At 37.0% G+C, this 22,327-nt stretch overlaps 1 non-coding gene across 1 annotated transcript; it reads left to right on the plus strand.

Moving 5' to 3' along the window:
- The first annotated feature begins 1,119 nt into the window (after window positions 1-1,119).
- LOC143574917 (small nucleolar RNA R71) lies at window positions 1,120-1,225 on the plus strand. Its single transcript, XR_013142677.1, has one exon. It is a non-coding gene; the product is annotated as a small nucleolar RNA R71 (small nucleolar RNA).
- Window positions 1,226-22,327: the final 21,102 nt, after the last annotated feature.

Here is a 22,327-nt window from a genome sequence, read left to right on the forward strand (position 1 = left end):
TTCATTTCTTTCAATAACTCCATCATACACACTCCGCGGTAAAACACTCACACTCGCACCATAATCAACAAGTGCCTTGGTGGTCTTGAACTCCCCAATCTGAATAGGGATGAGTGGTGCCCCCGTTTCAAATTCTTCAACCGTGTCATTCTCAACATTATCTTCGATTATGATGGAACTGACGTGTGCATTTTTGGAGTTTGACGGACTACTACTTTGATGGCTTGGATTCTTCAAGGTGTCACTTGGTAGTCTGGACGGATTTCTTTTTAGGCTTGCCATTTCTTCTGCCAATTGACTAACCTGTTTATCCCTTGCTGCATTTGCTTTCTCATGAAGCTCCAACCTCTAATTCAAAGCTTTAATTTGAGTCTCTTGATTTCTATTATGAGTCTCTTGATCTGCCTTCATTTGTTTCAATAACTCCATCATATCCTTAATCGACTCCTCTTTGCTACCCGAAGAATTTTCTTGCCCCTACTGATAACTCTTTTGATAACCCTTATTGTAACCCCCAGAATCTCTCAGATTGTACCCACTCTGACCACTTCCCGAACTATTCCCACACTGAATCTGGTTTGAATGATAACTTGTCTTTTGAGAACTACCCTGAAATTTCGGATTCTGCTACGTGTTCGGGTTTCCATAACTGAAGTTGGGGTGAGTTCTGAGGCCCAGATGGTAAGTATTTGAACTCATATTGTTGTATTTCCTGTCACCCTGCACATAATTGACCTCTTCTTCTTCAGTTTCTTCATCTTGCACAACTCCACAACTCGCAACCTCGTGCCCTAATTAACCGCAACCTTCACATACCGGATAAGTTTTTCCTGGTTTACCGGTTTTTTGTATACCTGCAACCAACAATCTATCCATCTTCTTTTCTAGCCTATCCATTCTGTCATCTGAACCATGACTTTCAACTGCTTTTACCACTAATCTTTTTGACATCATGTTCGACTGTGCTTGCCTCTTTGAATTATTTGCATGTCTCTCCAAATGTCCTCAATCCACAATTTCATCATTTGTAAGGCAGGATACATTAATGGCGGGTTGGAGATCACGAACGTCATCATTTGAGAGACTGTCGTGGAATGCTTTTATCAATTCCATAAAGCAATTCCATGATGCGGACAAGTTCTCAGCAATCATTTGAGTCTTTGAAATGTCTCATAAAAGGTTTCACCTGTGATTTGCTAAAAGTTTCAAATGCTATTTCGAGCCTCGGTTGTGACATTCGTCAATTTCGGGTCTCGATTTGTATTCGTTTTGAAATTGTTTATTATGTAAACCGACCCGTTTTGTAAACCGAAACCTTCGATATAATCAAAATGATGGATTTTATGGTACAATATTATTTTACACTTGTTAGTTATTGAAAACACCCTTTTCGGTCCCTAAAATGACCTTAAAACGCTTAAAAACAACTCCGGGGGCCAAAACTGCCAATGCTGAAAGTTCAGAATTTCCACCTGGTGACTTTAGCGCCGCGTTAAGGTCAAAGGGCAGAGACCTTAGCACCGCGCTAAAGGCAGTCTGCACAGCTACACGTTTTTGCTTATTTTTAAGCAAACATGTGACTAAAACACCCCATTTTCATGCAAAACCCTTAATGTTGACCCTTTTAACTTACCCTATATATAAACCATCATTTCCACCCATTAATCTCTGCTACAACACCAAAAACTCTCTCAAATTCAAAGATCTAAATGTTGTTTTATTTGTTTTCTTGAAGGTTTGACTTCCAAAGTCAAACTGAGTTGTTTCTTTCATTTTAATTAGCTTATGTAGTCTTATTAATACTTGATTATAGTGGTACAACATATAATACACACCCCTTGTTACCTTAGGTAGTTACTTCTCCGACTCCGGTTGGTTAAGTTTCGGACCTCGTAAGGCAAGAGTTCATAGAGAACTTCGTGTTCTTGATATATATACACTCACATAACTTGTTTGCACATATTATTTATTCTTAACTTCTGCTCATTTTAGTTGTTAGTCACATGTACAAGTCTTGGGTATGTGGAGACCATCTATGAACTCATTGTGAGATGGAAACCGAACCAAACCGAACTTTTGTTAAAAAGACTTGTTGTTGACTTTTTAGTTGTAGAACTTAAATATTTTCATTTGTACGTTATTATACAAGCTCTATGATATATGGGTATGTGCAGTCCATCTATGAACTTGTTGTGAGATGGAAACCGAACCGATCCGATTTTTACTCGCCTAAGACACACAAGTTTGTTCTTAGCTATCAAGACTTTTTAGTTTACAAACTGATTTTAATTATTTTCTTAAGTACTTGGAAATGTTGGATCCAATTTGGTTTCATAACATAGTATGGACCGACAAAACCGAACACTCGCTTAACGTACGTTGTTAATTCTAAATTAATATATCTACATACTTGGTTAAGTCTTAATAAGTTTTATTGAGTTATCTCATAACATTCATTATTTTGGAAAGTTGACTTTGGGTTTGACCAATTATCAAGACCCGAACCAACAACCCGAACACTTGTTAAAGACCCGTTTTAGTATCTTTAGCCCAATGGAACTTGAATTTTAGCATTTTTCCCACCTTATTACTTAATATTGGTTGAGTAAATATTAAGGTTAGATACTTTAACCCGGTTTCGAGCAAACTTACATTATAAAGGGTTATTAATATAAATTCTTAAATAGTTACATTTTAAACCTTGAACTATAATTGTTTACTTTTTCCAACAATTATTTTATTTAAAGATCTTCAAGACAACCATTCTAAATCCAAGACTTTCTTTTATTTAGGCTTCATACGTTAAACCCGTCGTTCCGGTAAATCTCCAAATTACCAACTTTTCAAGTTTATTACTTGAACGTGAGTACTTTCATACCCCGTTTTCTATCTTTTATTTTGGGGGTGACATTTCTCCTTATCTAAACTGAATGTTTTATACTTGGGTCTTAAACCACAAACGTTATTGTATACTTTACTTAAATACTTGCTCGATTTGGTGTTCTATGCTTATATGCCTATGTTTTTATCTCTTTCGGTTGGTTGAATCTATAAATCCTAGACTACTTGGCATCACCTTGTAGCAAGGTTTCGTTAACGTAATGCAATTAATGATAATCTATTAAATCCTAGACTATTTGGTATCCCCTTATAGTTAGGTGTCGCTAACGTAATCTATTAGCGATTTTTTCCAAATTATGGCTTTTATTTATTGTTTCGTATACTAGTTTTGTGGATCTTTCTTACTATATATCTATATGTTCAAACTTATGAATTGCTCACCAACCTTTGTGTGACAAACTTTATTTTATGAAATGTTACAGGTTTACATCTTGGTTGATTTTGGATGCTAGAAGAAAACGTCACAAATACCATTAGGATATTAGCAAAAATAAACAATGTTTGATTTGCTATATTTTGTTATGAATATTATTATGTGACATTTTCGATGTTGTGAAATGAAATGAGTTTATTAAATATTGTCGCTTTAATAGTGTCATGTGCTTATGGACAATCGTTACATCCCGGCATGTTTCGCCGCCTTTGGTCGGGGTGTGACATCGGTGGTTCTCTGCGGCGTATAATATTCATCTAAAAAATGTTGTGCCAAGTCCCCCCAAGTGAAGATGTTGGCTGATGGCAAAGATAGGAACCACTGTTTTGCTGCATCCTTTAAACTGAATTGACCACCATTTTCACTTCTTCCGCATTAAAACCTTTACTCGAGATAAGTGCACATGTCGAGTTGAAATCATTCAAATGCAGGTATGGTTCTTCAGTAGCCTTTCCATGAAACGTCGGTAACCTCGTTAAACTGTTCTGCCTCACTGAAAAAGTCCTTCCATGTCTGACCGAAATAATGATCGGTAAAGGATTCGTGGCCACTTGTGGGATAAAGTGGCTTTGAACTCCCCTGACTGGTGGTGGGACAAATGCTCTTGGGACCCCGTCATCAAAATCATAATACGGCTGTTCACGATTTGGTGGTCGTCTTGTTGATCGATCTCTCTAATTTTCTAGATGATTTTGTCTAATTTCTTGGTCATCATGGAGATCTTGTTGCTGATACTGACCCCCACGTTCATCTTTAAACTCTTCCTCATCCATAGAATCGAAACCGAAATCATCCTATATCCGCCAATTTTTCATCCGTGCACGAGCACGATTAATCTCAGGTCTTTCCTCTCTAAAATCAGCTTGTCTTTGACGGTTTACTGGGCGGATCTGATTGACAAGTTTTCATCCATGTTAAACTGCCTCCTAAGGTTACGGCTGACATCTCCTTGGTTGAACAGATTGCGGTTTCTATCATGGTTAACGTTTTGGTTTTGTGGAGCTGGTTGTTCCTGGCTATTTGTGTAAGGCCCCGATCCCAGTGCCCTACTTTGGACGTTGGATTTACTCATAAACACAGTTCTACAAATCAGAGTTTATTAAAACTTTCGCGGAAATGTTAACTTTAATCATTCGATACAAAACATTCGATCTTTTCTTTAAAACATAATATACAACATCATATTTAAAACATAATTTTTCTTCCATCTCAAGATGCCATCTATTCAATCCATGCCATGTGCCCTCCTCATGCTAGCTCATTAAACATATTCACCTGCGTGCATACTTAAAGTCAGCTACGTTGAGTGAGTTCTAGTTAATCAGGCAACATACAATTCATTCTCATACATTCCTTCTTGTATCCGAAGACACGTATTAATACCTTAACCTTGTATAAATATTCATAAGAGGAACGCCACGTAATATCTATTAAAAGAACTATTACTATTACCCATACTGTATATATTTTCCATAGAAGGAACACTCTATATACTTTCCATAGATGGAACACTCTATATATTTTCCATAGAAGGAACACTATACTATCCATAGAAGGAACACTACACTATCGATAGAATTAACACTATGCTATCCATAGAAGGAACATTATGCATTATCCATAGAAGGAACTTTATATATTATCCATAGAAGGAACACTGTATATAAGTTCTTATTTAATATCCATGTAAGGAGCATAAGCTTTATCATTTAATATCCATTTAAGGAACACTTCTACAACCATACTCCTTGACGGTACGTGAAATATCCGAAGATCGTTCACGCAACGTCAAGCATTCATTCATAATATAACATAACTATCACATTCGTCATTAAGACACACACTTACCATTTAAGGTAAGTGTATTAACATTCACATCGAGTATGAACATAGCCCCGAAAATATAAAAAGTAATGGGGCTAGAAACTCACATGTCTCCGGTTTCCTTCTGAGTTAATAGTGATTCCTTTCTTCAATTGAGCACGGCTAACTGTACATCAATTACACGTATCAATTTCCTAATCCTATACTCCTTCTTTAGGTTGCACCAGAAATGGTTAAGTCTAGTATATTCTTTGTATTTGAATGGTATTAGAATACATTTGTGTTAGCGTTCAACTTGTATTAGAATACCTTTGTATTTGAATGGTATATGATTAGAATACATTTGTATTCTAATGAACACATTGTAATCTAATGATACATTGTAATCTAATTCATGAATTGTAATCTAATGATAGATTGTAATCTAGTGATACATTGTAATCTAATTCATGAATTATAATCTAATGATACATTGTAATCTAATGCATGAATTGTAATCTAATGATAGATTGTAAGCTAAAGATACATTGTAATCTAATGCATGAATTGTAATCTAATGATAGATTGTAAGCTAATGATCCCATTGTAATCTAATGCATGAATTGTAATCTAATGATACATTGTAATCTAATGCATGAATTATAATCTAATGATAGATTTTAAGCTAATGATACATTGTAATCTAATGCATGAATTGTAATCTAATGATATATTGTAAGCTAATGATACATTGTAATCTAATGCATGAATTGTAATCTAATGATAGATTGTAAGCTAATGATACATTGTAACCTAATGCATGAATTGTAATCTAATGATAGATTGTAAGCTAATGATACATTTTAATCTAATGCATGAATTGTAAGTGAGTCATATTGTAAGCGACTATGGACATTGTAATCGACCATAATAATTTTATCGAACGAGCTGAATAAATGGGTCACGGTTTGGTCCTATATCATCATTATCTTTACTCGTTTTAACCTTAACACCTTAGTATGGCTTGGTATTGACCCATAGATGTTTCCTTAACCGTTTTCGGCCAAAACTTGACCCGAATCACCATAAAGTTTGAATCTTTAGGGCTAAATATGTTCAAAAGTAGATCTAGGGTTTCTTTAAACGAGCCGTTCATAACCATAAGTTCGTTAAGTCCATTTTATTCATCAAGTTTGCAACTTTATGACTTGTCTAGACCCGATCTACTCTATGGTTTAATTTCATGGCTAACCGTTCATAAAAAATATAAACTTTAAAGATCAAGAACATACCTTTACTCGTTTTTAGGTTATGGTTTAGCTTCGCAATGAACTTAAATCTTGTATCTTGCTTGTAGGGTTAAGATTTATCAAGATTTAGGCTATGTTCGATCTTGGATCTTCTTCTTCTCGCGGCCGTAGTGAAGATTTATGTGTGTGTGGTTTGAGTGTGTAGATATTCTTGAAAGATAAGATGGATGGAAATGGAAAGGATTAGGGTTTAAGGGGGTATTTATATTAACTTAAGCCCATGAACCTAAGGTTCATCTTAATGTATGAAAATAAATTTTAAGCAATGACAAATGATTATTGGTTCAATGACATAAGTAAAGACCCTACATGTGATGAACACAACCAGAAAAGTGATGCAAAGTTTGATAATCAAAATAATAAACTGTTTAAACAATCAATTCTAATGTAAAACAAGAATAAAGACATTCAATCAAGTTCATAATCTTTCAAAACATAGAATCTGATCAAAGTTAGTTTACACAAAACCCTTTCCTAAAGTAAATATAATGGTTTAGCCTGACATCGGCATCATGAAGGATTCACTTATCTGATGAGAGGATGAAATCATGCGATGAAAAGACGAACCGGAGGCTTCGGGATGGTGGAAAATCGTCCTAGGGCTTGTACTTGGTTGTAACACCCCGACAAAAGGCGGCAGAACATGCCGAGGTGTAACGATTGCCCATAAGCATATGACACTAATTAAAGCGAAAATATTTAACAAACTCATTTCATTTCACAACATAGAAAATGTCACATAATGAATATTCATAACAAAATATAACAAATATAGCAAATCAAATAATGTTCATTTTTGCTAATATCATAAAGGTATTTGTGACATTTTCTCCACAAGCTCCATAATCAACCAAGATGTAAACCTGTAACATTTCATAAAATAAAGTTTATCAACACAAAGGTTGGTGAGCAATTCATAAGTTTGAGCATATAAATATATAGTAAGGAAGATCCACAAAACTCGTATACGAAACAATAAATAAAAGCAATAATTTGGATAAAATCACTAATAGAATGACGTTAGCGACACCTAACTATAAGGGGATTCCAAATAGTATAGGATTTAATAGTTATCGTTAATTGCAATTACATTAACGACACCTTGCTACAAGGGGATGCCAAGTAGTCTAGGATTTATAGATTGAACCAACCAAAAAGCGATAAACACATAGACATAGAAATCATAGAAAACCAAATCGAGCAAGTATATAAGTAAAGTATACAATAGATTTTCCGGAATGACGGGTTTAACGACCAAAGCCTAAAAGGAAAGAAGTTCGGGTTTAGAAAGGTTGTCTTGAAAGTCTTAAAATAAAATAATTTTTGAGAAAAGTAAACAATTAAAGTTCAAGGTTTAAAATGTAACTATTTAGGAATTTATAATAATAACCCTTTAAAATGTAAGTTTGCTCGAAACCGGGTTAAAGTATCTAACCTTAATATTTACTCAACCTATGTTAAGTAATAAGGTGGGTAAAATGCATGAATGCAAGTCCATTGGGAATAAAGATACTAAAACGGGTTTTAACGAGTGTTCGGGTCGTTGGTTCGGATCTTGACAATTGGTCAAACCAAAGTCAACTTTCCAAAATATTAAATGTTATGAGATAACTCATAAAAATCCATCAATATTAACCAAGTATGTAGATCTATTGTTTTAGAACTAACAACGTACGTTAAACGAGTGTTCGGTTTTGTCGGTCCAAACTTTGTTATGAGATCAAGTTGGATCCAACATTTCCAAGTACTTAGGTAAATAATTAAAATCAGTTTGTAAACTATTTTTAAAGAAATATACAAGTCTTGATAGTTAAAAATACACTTGTGTGTCTTAAGCGAGTAAAAGTCGGTTTAGTTCGGTTTGGTTCGGTTTCCATCTCACAATAAGTTCATAGATGGTTTTCACATGTCCAAATATCCAAAAAACTTGTATAATAATGTACAAATAAAAATACTTAAGTTTTACATCAAAAAAGTTAACAATAAAGTGTTTAAAAAAAAGTTCTGTTTACGATTTCGGATCTAGTTTCGGGTTAAGACCGAGTTTAGAATCTACCAACCCATAACCATGGAACATAAAAATGGTTTTATAAACTGAGATCTAACATTAAGCATGTTTAAAACAAGTATTTAACTAAAACTAGTAAGCAAAGTTCGGTTTACGGTTTAGAGCTACTTACGTTTAAACCGAAGCATAGACCCTCAAACCCATAACCATGGAACTTGTAAATAAACTAAAATGAGCAAAATTTAAGCATGGTTAGTATGTACAAACAAGTTATATATATATATATATATATATATATATATCAAGAACACGAAGTTCTCCATGAAGCCTTGCCTTACGAGGTCCGAAACCTCACCGACCGGAGCCGGAGAAGCAACTACCAAAGGTAACAATGGGTGTATATTATATATATGTTGTACCACCATATTCAAGTCTTAGTAAGGTTAGATGAACAAATTAGAAAGAACGATTAAACTCAGTTTGACTTTTGGAAGTCAAACACTCAAGAACACTTAAGAAAAAACCTTGAATATTCGATGTTTGAGAGAGAATTTGGAGTTGTAGCAGGGAAAAATGGGTGGAAATGGTGGTGTATATATAGGGTAAGATGAAATGGTCAAGTATAAAGTGTTTTGCATGAAAATGGGATGCTTTAAGTCACGTGTTTGCTTAAAAACTTACAAAAACGAGCTGCTGCAGTTACTGGCATTGCGATACGCGATCAATAAGGGTATCCCCCATCGCGTGGCGTGATGGGGTTGATTACCAGACTTTCCGCCTTTTCAAAAATTGCAGATTTGGCCCCCGGAGTTCGTTTTAAGTGATTTTAACGCGTTTTAAAGATCGAAAAGGATGTTTTCAAGACCCAACAAGTGTAAAACAATATTGTAAAATAAAAACCATCATTTTGATTATTTCATAAGCTTCGGTTTACAAAACGGGCCATTTTACATAATAAAGTTTAAAAAATGAATATGATTCGAGACCCGAAATTGATGAATGTCACATTGGTTGCTAGAATGAAGATTATCTCGAAATAGGGGCTCAAAACTGATTATATCAAAGTTAGGGTAATTTTCCCGTCAGAAGGGATGTTTGCGCGACACTAACATCCAGGGGTGAGCCTCTAGCGCCATGCTAAAGACTTATTTGTCTGATGATCTTAGAGTATCTCTAACATCACCCTTAAGACCCCTTAGCGTCGCACTAAGGGTGTCTGACACAATTTTCTTTATTTTCTTTTTTAATTTTGCATAGGAAAGTGTGCCAATCATCATGAGTCTTCTACATCTTCGTTCCAAGCCCATAATTTATCCCGATAAGCGTCCTTAATGTCAAATATCCTGAAACACATAAACACGATTGAAGTACCAAAATTTCACATAATATTTAAACTAAAAGTAAAAAATAATATGATAATATACATGACTTTTACCCGACCATCATGTATTACTATAAACTCAGAAAGAAACAGGATCCAGATGAATTTCTAGCCTCATTTCATTGTTATGTTTTCAGGGTTGTATGCATACTCGATGTGATTAGTTAATACACTTACCTTAAGTGGTAAGTGTATGATATGTGATTGTTTTATGAATAATGTATGAATGATATATGGAGGTTATAGAAAAGACTAAGTGTATGTGTGAGAGTACATAGTTAAAAATATAAAGAAGATAATGTATGGTTGTATGGTGATATGCCTAAAGGGTTGCAGACCCTGATAATATTTGCGAAGGTTACAGGGTTGCAGACCCTAATAATATCTGCGAAGGTTAAAGGGTTGCAGACGCTAATTATATCTGCGAAGGTTATAGGGCAAGATGTTCTTTAAAAGTAATGGATAGTTATGTATGTAATGTACGGGCTAAAAGAATGAAAGTATGAAATAAATAAAGAAAGAAAGAAAGTATGTATTTATGTATGTATGTATGCATGAATGTATGTATGTATGCATGTATGTATGTACGAAAGAAAGGTAGACATGTTAAGTATGTAATATTTATCTTCAGATACGTATTTATGTGAGTAGGTGAATGTATTTTATGTTGCCTGATTAACTAAAACTCACTCAGCGTAGCTGACTTTTAGTATGCACAAAGGTGAATAGGCTAAGGCAACTCGCTTGAATGAAGACACGTGACATTGGACTGAAGATACTGGCATCTTGAGAAGAATGTTATGATCTTTTAAAATGACTTTTAAATTATGTTTTGAGACAAAAAAAAATGTTTATTTTGGAAAGATTTGAATGATTATGTAATATATATTTGAAGTTTTACATTCCGCGAAAAGTTTTTGATTTTGATTATCTCTGATATTTAAAATTGTGTTTATGAGTAAATCCAACACCAAAGTATGGCACTCGGTCAGGGGCCTTACATGAACCCGGGTCAGTGCAAACTTTTTTTTATAATTATTAAATTAAATCCTTTATATAATAATTCAAATAAAACTTATAAAATTATTATAAATTAAATAATTATTTTTAAGTTAAATAAACTAGTTATAAATTATATTTATCAACTTTCATCTAAAAACCAACTTTGTTTCCGTTAAAGTTTCTTGAAAACCCAATTAGTATTATATTATTATTCTTAACATTTCATTAACATTATAGTACACTAAAATAAGATTATATCGTTAAATCTGTGTTCAATGAATAGTAAAATTCTCATTTTAGTATTGATCTAGTAATTAAATAATATTAGAATATTAAACCGTTAAAATTCGTTAAAACATGAAAATAAGAAATATATTATAAAATTACCATAAAGAATATAGTGTCTAGCTTCTATTATCAAATTTAACTTTATAATTCCGTTAGTTAGTTAGTAAGTTCCGTATTTTCTTTTTTTTAGCTTGCAAGATTTGATTGTTCGGTTCCTTTTAGCGCGCTTTCGGTTTCATTCCAAGTTATCTACAATTTCAAATGTGAGTTTCTCACACCCCATTTTTAACACTTTTACACTTTGGGTGTAACATATATATCTTATTCCAAACCAATTGCTTGCTATTATTATCAAACTACAATTCGAATCATGAACTTGTGTGTTACTTGTTGCTTGCTCAAAATTACTTGCACGTGGTCACCTCAATAAGTATGATCATACGTCTCCCTTTACACTCAAGACTATTTTGTTATTAGTGGAAAAGGGACCCACGATTCGAGTACGTTGGTTGTTACTAACTGGAAAGGACCCTTGCGCTATTATTCACAAGCTTTATGGAAGTGTATGATTTTTTTACGTATTATATCAAAAATTGTGTGAACTCACCAACTATTCATTTAGTTGACTGTATCTCATATATATGTTACAGGAATGGTTATTAGAGGATGAACATGGGAGAAGACACTAGAACTTAGGGTGTTTTAAATAAATGAACAAGATATTTTATTGTTCTTAATTTTCCTTCTATTACCTTATTTTAAACTTACGTACTTGATGCATTTAATGAATTAATGATCATATTGTCATTAATAGTGCCACATGTGTTTTGAGCAATCTGTACATCACACTCGGTCGTTTCCGTTTAAGCTGGGGTGTTACATTTGTCCTAGCGGTTTTGTCAAAATTGCTATTTCAATCCGATAAGTTCAAATTTTGTACTTTTAGTCCCTATTGTTTCATTTTTGTTGCAATTCACTCCAATTCATTTATCTCCATCTACTTATTCTATTAGTATAGTATGCAATCATCACAAGCCCTTAATTTAAAAACCTAACGAAGCACAACAACTCAAACATCTGGCCATCATAGTTCCCCAACCCATTAGTGACTTTTACCAAATTTGTCGTCGGCACTCCGACATACTGCAGATCCACCTTTAAAAACCCATCATCTTCTACATATAATCCACCCAAGTCTTTGATTTAAATCTTTGTTCCAAATTTGCTCTCTCTCTCTCTCTCTCTCAATATAGGTGGTTTTAGATGGATGTTTGAAAGTTTGAAACTTTAATCTTTCTGTTATTATGTCACATATAGAAAATCCAGCTTTTATTTGAAGCTTTATAGCATTCTCATCCTATCTCCTAAAATTATGTGAGAGGGGTTTGCAAATTATAGGGTGGGGTTTTGAGGTGTTATGAGTGTAAATTATAGGGTGAAAAGAGAAAAGATAGTGATTTTTTTGTAAATTTGGGGAAACAAAAGTTTGCTCCAATTTATTTTTTAAATTTATTGAATTGGTCGTAATTAGAGGAGAGAAAAACTGTAATGATAAAAACAGAAAAAATATTATTTAATTGAAAAAGAGAGAAAATAATAGTGTTTTTAGTGTAATTATAGAGATAGAGATGAGGGATAGGTTGAGAATGCTCTTATAGACAATGTTGGGTAACATCCTAGAAAATTTTGTGTCAACTTTGCCAACTTTGAAAGTTGAGGGGCCAATTTATAATTAAGCCAAAGTTAAATTCCAAGGTCTAATATGTAATTATGGAAATTTCAGATTAGATGGACCATCTGAAGGATTCGACAGCCAGTCTAAAGACCATACTTCAGGATGAAGATAATAGACAAGATGGACTGTCTCATCCGTTGACTTTTTGAAACGTTCCGTCTAAAGGCAATCTTAACTGCTAACATAAGGATTAGACGGGCAGTCTAATATGCCCACTATTTTCATATGAACCGTCTAACCTACCGTGTCAGCAAAAGTTTGACAACAAGGCAATAACGTGGCATTCGCCGATTGTTGATTCATCTCATGTTCTAAATCTACAAATAACAAGCATATCACGTGCATTTCATACCTCATTCAACTGCAAACCATCCTAGTTCAAACAAATAAGTGTTCTTGAAGTTCTTGGTGTTTTGATCAAGTACTCAAGCCATAAGAAAAGTCTACTAACCCTAAGGCGGTTCTAATAAAGTGTTTTAGAGGTCTTAGAAGTCATACCAAGTCATTACTAGGTCGAGTATTAGCTTGGAAGTATGGTAATTACGTTTAATACTCGTTTAAAGTTCAGTACTTCACATTTAAGCCATGGTTAAAGATATATTTAACAAACCTTGATAAAATGTTTTTATAAACATCATTGAAGTGTTTTTAAGCAAGTGCAAAACCTTAGAATTAAAATATATTTTTAAGCAATGTAGTTATTTGCAGACTATTAGACGGACCATCTAACATTTCATACGACATATCTAAAACCAGTTTCGGACGCAATATATTTCAAAGAGTTAGACGACCAGTCCAACCATTTGATGGTCCGTCTAATTATGAGATGGCCCGTCTAAACTTAAAACAATACATATAATCTTACATCTGATAAAAAAAAGTCAAACTAGTAGTTTGACGGACCATCTAGTTGATCAAACGGTCCGTCCAAAGCCAAAATTATTCATTTTTAATGGAAGTTAAGTTTTAAATCTAAGTACCAAAATATAAATATTAAACAAGATTTGAAACGATAAAACCATGCCAGTAAGGCCTGTAGCTAGATCTCACATAGATCTATATATTTATGTAAACCTATTTATTATAGGTTAAGCATCCGCAAAATCAGAATTTACCATACTGAGCTCACTAAATAGAACAGAAAGATGAATATGTTAAACTTTAAAACTTACATTAAACCGATTCACTTTTACAGAACAAACCAGTAGTTTGTCTACAAGAGTCTGAAAAATGCTTACACAGACTAATGAAATCCTTAAAACATTATAACACCAGATTGATAATGAAAAATTTAGACTAAATACACATGTGTCTGGATCCATGCATATATGATTACCGGTATGCATACCGGAAATCGTTCTCAAGTAAAACTAAACCCATATTTGACGACTGTACCACTGGCAACCGTGCTCTAGGGGTAGTATTGTGTGTGTGTATTAATGATTATGCTCAGTGGGATCGAAACATGGCACCTTAGACTAAGGGGTGTGAGGGCTCCATTGGGGGCTCCAGCAGAGCCAAGAACCAATAATATTATGACGTGTGGCAGAGAGAGAAACTGGATAAGGGGGGTGTTGGAGCCCCTGGTGGAGCCTCTGGCCCCTGGTGTGGAGGGGCTCCAGCGATTTTTTTTTTTATTTTTTTATAAAAATATTCAAACAACATATTATTAAAAAAACACATAAAATATTAAAAAAAACACACATTTATAAAAAAACACATTAATATCTAAAATTCAAATTACAAAAAAAAAACATACTAAAAATTAAACAAACAATAATACTTAATAATAACACTAATCTAATACAAGATCATCGGGTCGCCTCGCCCACAAATGTTCAACCAACTCATGTCGAAGATTCCCGTGTGTCTCACGGCTCTTGATATTTGCTATGTTATGAAGTCTTTGTTGATCACGGATTGTGAACGGTTGTGGCGGAATGTCACCTTGGTAGTTTTGGTACATAGCTTTACCCTCGTCTTCTAACGTCATGTTGTGTAGGATCAGACACGTGTAGACGACGTCCATTATCCTCTCCCAAGTCCAATAACCTATCGGGTTCGCCAGCACATGATATTGTTTTTTCAGAACTCCAAAAGCTCTTTCAATATCTTTTCTAGCAGACTCTTGCTTCTTCGTAAAATACTTCCGTTTATCGGCGATTGGATCTGTAAAAGCTTTCACTAACAAAGCCCATTCGTTGTAAATACCATCGACCAGATAGTACCCGTACTTGAAGAGTTCTCCATTTGCAACAAAAGCTTGAGGTGGTTCAACCCCGTCGATAAGGTCGTTGATCAAATGTGACTGATCAATAACATTAAGGTCGTTATTTGACCCAGCAACACCAAAAAAAGCATGCCAAAACCAAAGATCCTATGACACCGCCGCCTCAAGTATAATGGTCGGCCCTTCATGATCACCACGGTGGAACTGACCTCGCCAGGCCGTTGGACACATAGCCAATCCAACATGCGTACAATCGAGGCTACATAGCATCCCAGGAAAACCATGTTTTTCTGTGTGCACCTCATATATGCGTTGGATATCATACATTGTAGGTTTACGCAGATATCTCCGAGAGTAAATCGATATGACTCCTACGTATATAAATACGATATAAGTATATGTATATCTATAGTTATAGGCATTAAAATAATCTATAAACATATAATATATATATTCAAAAATGTAATAAATATTTAATAAAAACTAAAATTAATGTTTTTTACCTTGGCAGAAAAAATGAAGGGATTCACGTGCAACCCTTTTCGACATCTGTAAATACTCATCCAAAGCGTCCGACGAAATGCCGTACGCTAATTGACGGATAGCAGCCGTGCATTTTTGAAGAGAGGTAAAACCGGGGAGACCCCTAGCATCCTCCCTTTGTTGAAAAAAGGGATACCGTGCCTCTAAATCACTTGCTATACGCATGAACAATTGTCTGCTCATTCGGAAACGAGTTCGAAAATCCGACTCCTCGTATACCGGTTGAGGGCTAAAATAATGCCTAATCAAAGTATCGTTAGCACCCAATCGATCACGATCACGAGGTGGTGCTCTAACTCTCGGGACTCGAGGTTGCTGGGCTTGATTTTGCAAAAGATCCACCACGGTTGCGGTCAAAACTCCCCCTACTTGAAGAAGCAAATCATCCTCTTCGGAGGAGTCGGAATCAGACGAGAACCACGACATTTTTTTTTGTTAATTTTGAGAGGATTTTAGGAGGAAAGGTGTATAATTGTTGTGTGTTTTGATTGTTTATTTTTATAGGTATATATAGAAGTAATTTTTTTTTTAATTAAATAATGAGCCAACGGCTCTTTTTGCTAAAAACGAGGCATTTTTTATGTTGTAAATTAAAAACACAATTAATATATAAAATCAACATTAATAAAAAAATACATTAATAACTAAAAATTAAAAAACCAACAAAAAAAAATAAAATAAAAATTAAAGTACTAAAAAGAAACATTCTTCTTATTCTTCGGCTTGGTCTTCTTCGATCAACCTCTTTCGGATACGTTCCTTTGGCTTTTCCATTAGCATTTGATTGACCGGATGGAGGTGGCTGAAGTCTCTAGTAAGAAAGTCCAAATCTCTCATTCGAGTTTTTTCCTTTTTGTCATAAGAGACCACCTCCATGGTTTTGTTGAATTTATTGAGGGATTCAACAACATTGGCGATGTTTACGGCTTCCCCCTCAGCCGGTTTTTTCCCCTTGGCATCCCTTCCCAATGGCCGCCTCCTCGGTGGTGAAGACGTTTCCTCCTCCGCAATGTTTAGGTTGAATCTAACGCGGCAATCCGGCCCGGTTGAAGTGCTATACGCTCCAGACGAACTAGTTTTAGTCCGTTTCGGCCCTACTTCCGCATCAAAGTCCGGCGCCACCAGCTCAACCCACTTGGAACACCTTTTCAACCTGTCCCACAACTTTAAATCGTCCCACGTCTTCAACACCCCATACCTCCGCAAACACTCCTGCTTCCACTCTTCGACCGTGAAATTGTAAACCGCCAAATCATCACTGCCACTTGGTCTCATATGATCGCTGTTCCTGTTGAAAAGATTAGTAAACAAGCCAACAAATTTTCTGATTTCGGACCACCGACCCGAAATCATATCGGCGTTCCGTTCTATATTCCCAACGAGCATGTGGAACGTCTCCCTAACGTTTGTCCAAAAAATCTTTCTCTGTTGGTAGTCGGCTGCAAAATGAATAAATAAATTAGATTTCCGTTTAACTTTTTTATTAAAAATCTAAAATAAAAACGTTAAAACAATTACCGCAATGCTGATCCTCAGAAATGACTATCCAAGCCCGACACAAGGCTTCCTTCTCATCCGATGACCACGGAGTGGTTTTCCGTTTCGTCATCGGAGCCGGAGCCGGTTCCGACCCGTCCGTTGCAACTGATTTTTTCCGGTGGACGCATCTTTTTGGTTCCGGAGCTTCACCTTGTGATTCTTGTGTCTCCGGAACAACAAAGTTAGGAGACGGTTGTGTGTTGGATGGTTGAAAGCCGGATGATTCTTGCGGCTCCGAATAAAACATCGGTTGGTGCGGTGAGAAACCCATAAACGTGTTCAATGAATCGTCGTCAAGATAATATGAATCAAGGTCCAAGTTCCAGCCATTTTTTTTAAAAAAAGTTGAGAAGATGAATTGATTTTGGGTGAAGGTTTGAAGTTTTGGTATAAAAATGGGTGAAATGGAGTATAGTTATATAGAAAATATTTTTTTTTTGTTTTTTCGGCTGGTCAAAAGGCCCAACGGGTGAAAAACCCTCAAAAATTGTGCCCTCCTCTCTCTCTTCTCCCGCTACCATGCTCACGGCTATCTCTAGCGCCCCTCTAGCGCCCTTTGTGGTGTGGTATTAGCGCCTGGGGGCGCGAGCGGAGGGCTCTAGTGCCCTCTTTGAAACCCCCACACCCCTTAGTCTAAGCGATATGCTAGTGAAAAGTTGACTGACACTTATTTTAGAAATTCATTAAAGCACAACATAGTTTTATTGCAACTCAATATGTAATTTTAAAAATATTTTCATGTAATCAAGAATAGAATGTAATGCAAGATATATGCCATAGAGATTGGCGATAGAAGACGGCTTACTCTTATAAAATATTTGTATTTTGCTTTAAAAGTAACAAAAATGTTAAATATTAAAGCTAATGAGGGGAGTTTTAATAAAAGAAACTTATTGACAATCATTTTTTATTAATATTATTTTTTTCACATATAAGATAAAGTAAAATTTCTCTTTCATAATTAAAATATGTAGTTTAGGAGAGAATTGTTTGTTTAACAAGCAGTCATTTTTGCGACACATAAGGAATGTAGTGACCCTAGAGAAAAGGGGGAGTAGTTGTAGGAACTTTAAATTTGACCAATTCAAAATCATATTCATGCATGGCTCTATCTATCCATCAATTCACAATAATTTACTAGTCTTTAAAGCCTATAAATGTGACATCTTATATAATTTAACTCACACTAGACTCGGGACCCCAATAATGCAACTTCCTTTCCTTTTCATATCTATTTATTGTACGACTGCATACAAATCATTGTTTAAGTTTTCCTCATTTCATTTTAGAATTTAAATGGTTATCTTTTAATACAAGATTTTCATATCAATGGGCCTTTTCTATCGTTAAATAATATGCTTTAAGAAGGCTCCGATATTATTATAAAAAAAATGGTGTTTTGAGGAACAAAAATGGAGCATCTCTTAGTGATTCGGGTCACTTTTCATTGATGATTTCATTAAGTATGGAACCAACATTCTCATGGTATGGCTCCACTTTACAGTTTTCACAGAGCCAGTGCCATCTTCTTTTCGTCTGTATATATAAAGATTTATTTCTAATTTGAGTGGTGGGTGATCAGTATTAAATACTATTTATTTATAACAGTGAAAAAGTAAATTACAAGACCATAAATAGGACTTGATCCCAGAGATCGAACTCGATAGTATTATATATATAGTGTTTGATACACACTTTTTATGTTTGGTTTATAAAGAGTGGTCATACTTTATCCATATATTCAAAGAGTCACTGCAGTGTAAATTAATATATCATGGGTCCGTCACTCATAATAATTTATATAATAGAAAGGGTAGGTAAAATTAAAGTAGCCAAAGGGGAGCACAGCATAGCATAAGAAGAATTAAAAATAAAGATATATGTATGGGTGGGCAAGAGGAGGAGATTGAAAATGACTTGTGAAATAATTTAAAGGACCATGCACTTACGGATCATTTTGTGGGACAACCCACACTTGATACTGAAGAGGTAGGTCCCAGCAGAGCCCAGTTGGACCCGCAAGACTCATCTTGAAGAGGGACGTCTGCGCAACGACCAACTGCTTACGCAGGACCCACCATGCTCAGAGAAGACCTTATGCGCAGTACGCCAGCTGTACTCGCAGGGAAAGCCTCCCAATGGTGAAGTACCCCGCTTGTTCCCGCAGTTGCGGATACAAGCCATCAGGGAAGGCTACCCGCACTGATAGCAAGGCTACACGCACAAGGCACTAACTCTTGCTACTTAAGTAGTCACCTGAAGGAATGAGCAAGGCGGGAATACTCCCGCCCAAATGAGCCAGTCCGTATGCTTCTGGAAGATCTTTTGTACTATACCTACCAAGGTATGGGCAAAACAGACGATCTGACCAGAACAGCCCATGAACCAATCACAGGGTGACAGCTCACCGACAACAGTACGAGGAGGAGCACCCTCTAGTACTGTTTCACTATTAGCCGCTGCCTACTCACCAACCCTTACTATGGGACGTGCGCAGCCTACAGTTGGTGGAACAGTGCATAGCCGACAGTAAAGGAACAGTATACAGCCGACCTTGTCACTGTCGGCCGCAGCCTATCCACCAACCAGCATGGCTTATGCGTAGCCCACTGTTGGTAGAACAGGAATACTATTCAGCCGGCTGTACCTTCTAGGAAACCTACCTTCGGCTATAAATACTCCAACACCTTAGAATGGTAAGGACATCATCTGATATATCATTATCTTATCTTCTCTAGCAATCTCTTAATATACACTTATATTCAGAGCAATCTAGTCTGATTCTCACGCCGGAGGGTGGTCACAAGGAGGAACCCCCCCCCTTCTCAGTGACGAGCTTACGGTGTCTGTTTTGCAGGTCACCTGAAGAACAACCTTCTTTGCTGGACCTCATCCTCGTGGGAAACATTACTTAACCCCCAAATTATCCGTAATCTGCCCAGGGTCGATTAGTGTTTCTTCATTGGCGCCATTCGTGCATAAAAGCTAGAACTAATTCTTAGTTTTTTCAAAATTTCTGAAGAAATGGTTAACGTTACTCCGGTCCCAAAGCCAGTAAGTGACCAAGAAACCCCGGTAACCACAACCTCAGCAACAGGGGGGAACACCGGCGGTTATACAAATTTTACGAACACTACCCCGGTTACCCAAGCCGGGACAAGTGCAGTAAACAATATTTCACTGGGGTTCACTGATACTCAGTTGGAGAAACGGACGAGGGTCCCTCGCCAAACACTCGATCAAGTTAATGCGTGGGCCGAAGCACGTCAGAAAGAGTTCCAAGCTGAGTTGGATGAACGCTTGCGTTCACTTCAACAGGCTGACGAATTCGGCAGTACTCGCCAACATCTCAACATGAACAGTGAGTGCGAGTACTCGGACGATGAGCGGGAAGAATCCGATACCGACGCAAACCCTCGCCATAAGGCAAAAGGGAAGCGTAAGGAAACGGACTTCCAACCGACAAGGAATTTTGGAGAAACCTTTAAACCAACGAACGCGGGGAGAAACCCACGTGACTTCTTCAAAACCTTTAGACCAACTGCTGCAAATGCAGGAAAGTCCAAGTTTGCAAGGGACATTGCGGAAGCAATCGCCCCGAGAAGTGCCAAACAAATGTCCAACATCGGCACTTATGATGGTCTATCCGACCCAGACGACCACTTGAACAGATTCATTGCGGGGGCAACCGTCAGTAACTGGACGGAACCCACGTGGTGTTATATGTTCCAGATGACTCTGGTTGGAGCGGCCAGGGCATGGTTCGATCGTTTACCGGTCCACCACATCTATGATTGGGCGGACTTTCAGAACAAGTTCAGCCAACACTTCAGCCAACAGAGGAAATATACTGAAGAACAGTGGACGATCCTCAACTGCGTTAGAGAGGAGGATGAATCTTTACTAGACTTCATTACTCGCTTCAACTCCAAAAAGCTGAGTCTGGGCAACATAAGTGAAGATCTTGTTCGCGCCGCTTTCATCCAGGGCGCCGAATACCCAGAGCTTATCCACACATTGACGGGTAAGGACGGCATGCCATCGACATGGGATGCCATCATGACAGCGGCCAAGCGCTTTGCCGAGACGGAGAAGCAACTGGGAAGGGATCTTCCCCAGAGTACACACCTCTACACGCAAAGGACTAGAGAAAACAATGTTCGGATCGCCCGGCAGAACAAAAAGAGGAAGCTAGGTATTTGGCAGTCAAGGGTAAACTTTGACACCTCATCCAGCTCTCACCCTCTTGTTGGCGGAAGAGATACACACCCTTCAAGCCGAAAACACCGGTGGACGCCACTCACCAAAAGCGTCACGGAGATATTTGCCACCGAAAAACTACCATGGCCAAAAGCTCCAATGATCCGGCAGCGACCTAATGCGGATCAAAGCAAATCCTGTGACTTCCACGGGACAAAAGGTCATAGTACGGAGGAGTGTACATCCTTGAAGGATATTGTTGAAACATTCGTCAAGGATGGTAGACTTGCACACCTTGTGGCATCAATCAAGAAGGGAGGAAGGAATGATAACCGGTACAGAGGCAACAGACGAAAGCCCGTTGACTTCAGCATCAACATGGTTCATGGCAAGATCAGAGGAAGAAAAAGGCGAGCGACAGAACCATGCGCGTGGAAGGAAACTGAGGTGCGCTTCCCGCGAGTGCCAGGAGGACCCAGCAAAGAAGGCCCTATCGTCATCAAAAGCCAGCTGGGGCACTACATCACTTCTCGCACTCTTGCTGACAACGACGCCTCGTCAACGGTGATGTACAGGCAGTTCTTCGACAAGCTAGATGACGAAGACAAGGAACGCCTGGAAACGATCTACGCCTCGATGGAAGGGTTCGACGGCAGCACAAACACCCCCCTGGGTATCCTATCTTTCCCCGTCACTCTTACGGACGGGAATCACTCACACACAGAAGACGTGGATTTTGTCGTGATGAGGAAGCCACACCACACATACGACATTCTCTTCGGAAGAGACGGGATGGCAAGATTCAACGCCGTGGTATCTTCAGTCCACGGCATGATGGGATGGCCAACAGCTGAGGGTGTAGCGATGATCACCGGCATTCCCCAGGTATGCATCGCATCTGTCTCATCTAAACCCAAACCAAAGATGGCTAAACCAACCATCACCGAACCGGAA

The sequence above is a fragment of the Bidens hawaiensis genome, unplaced genomic scaffold, assembly GCF_021521415.1.
Source record: "Bidens hawaiensis isolate Kalapana, Puna unplaced genomic scaffold, B.hawaiensis_p1.1 tig00027146_1, whole genome shotgun sequence".
In the NCBI taxonomy this organism is placed as follows: Eukaryota; Viridiplantae; Streptophyta; class Magnoliopsida; order Asterales; family Asteraceae; genus Bidens; species Bidens hawaiensis.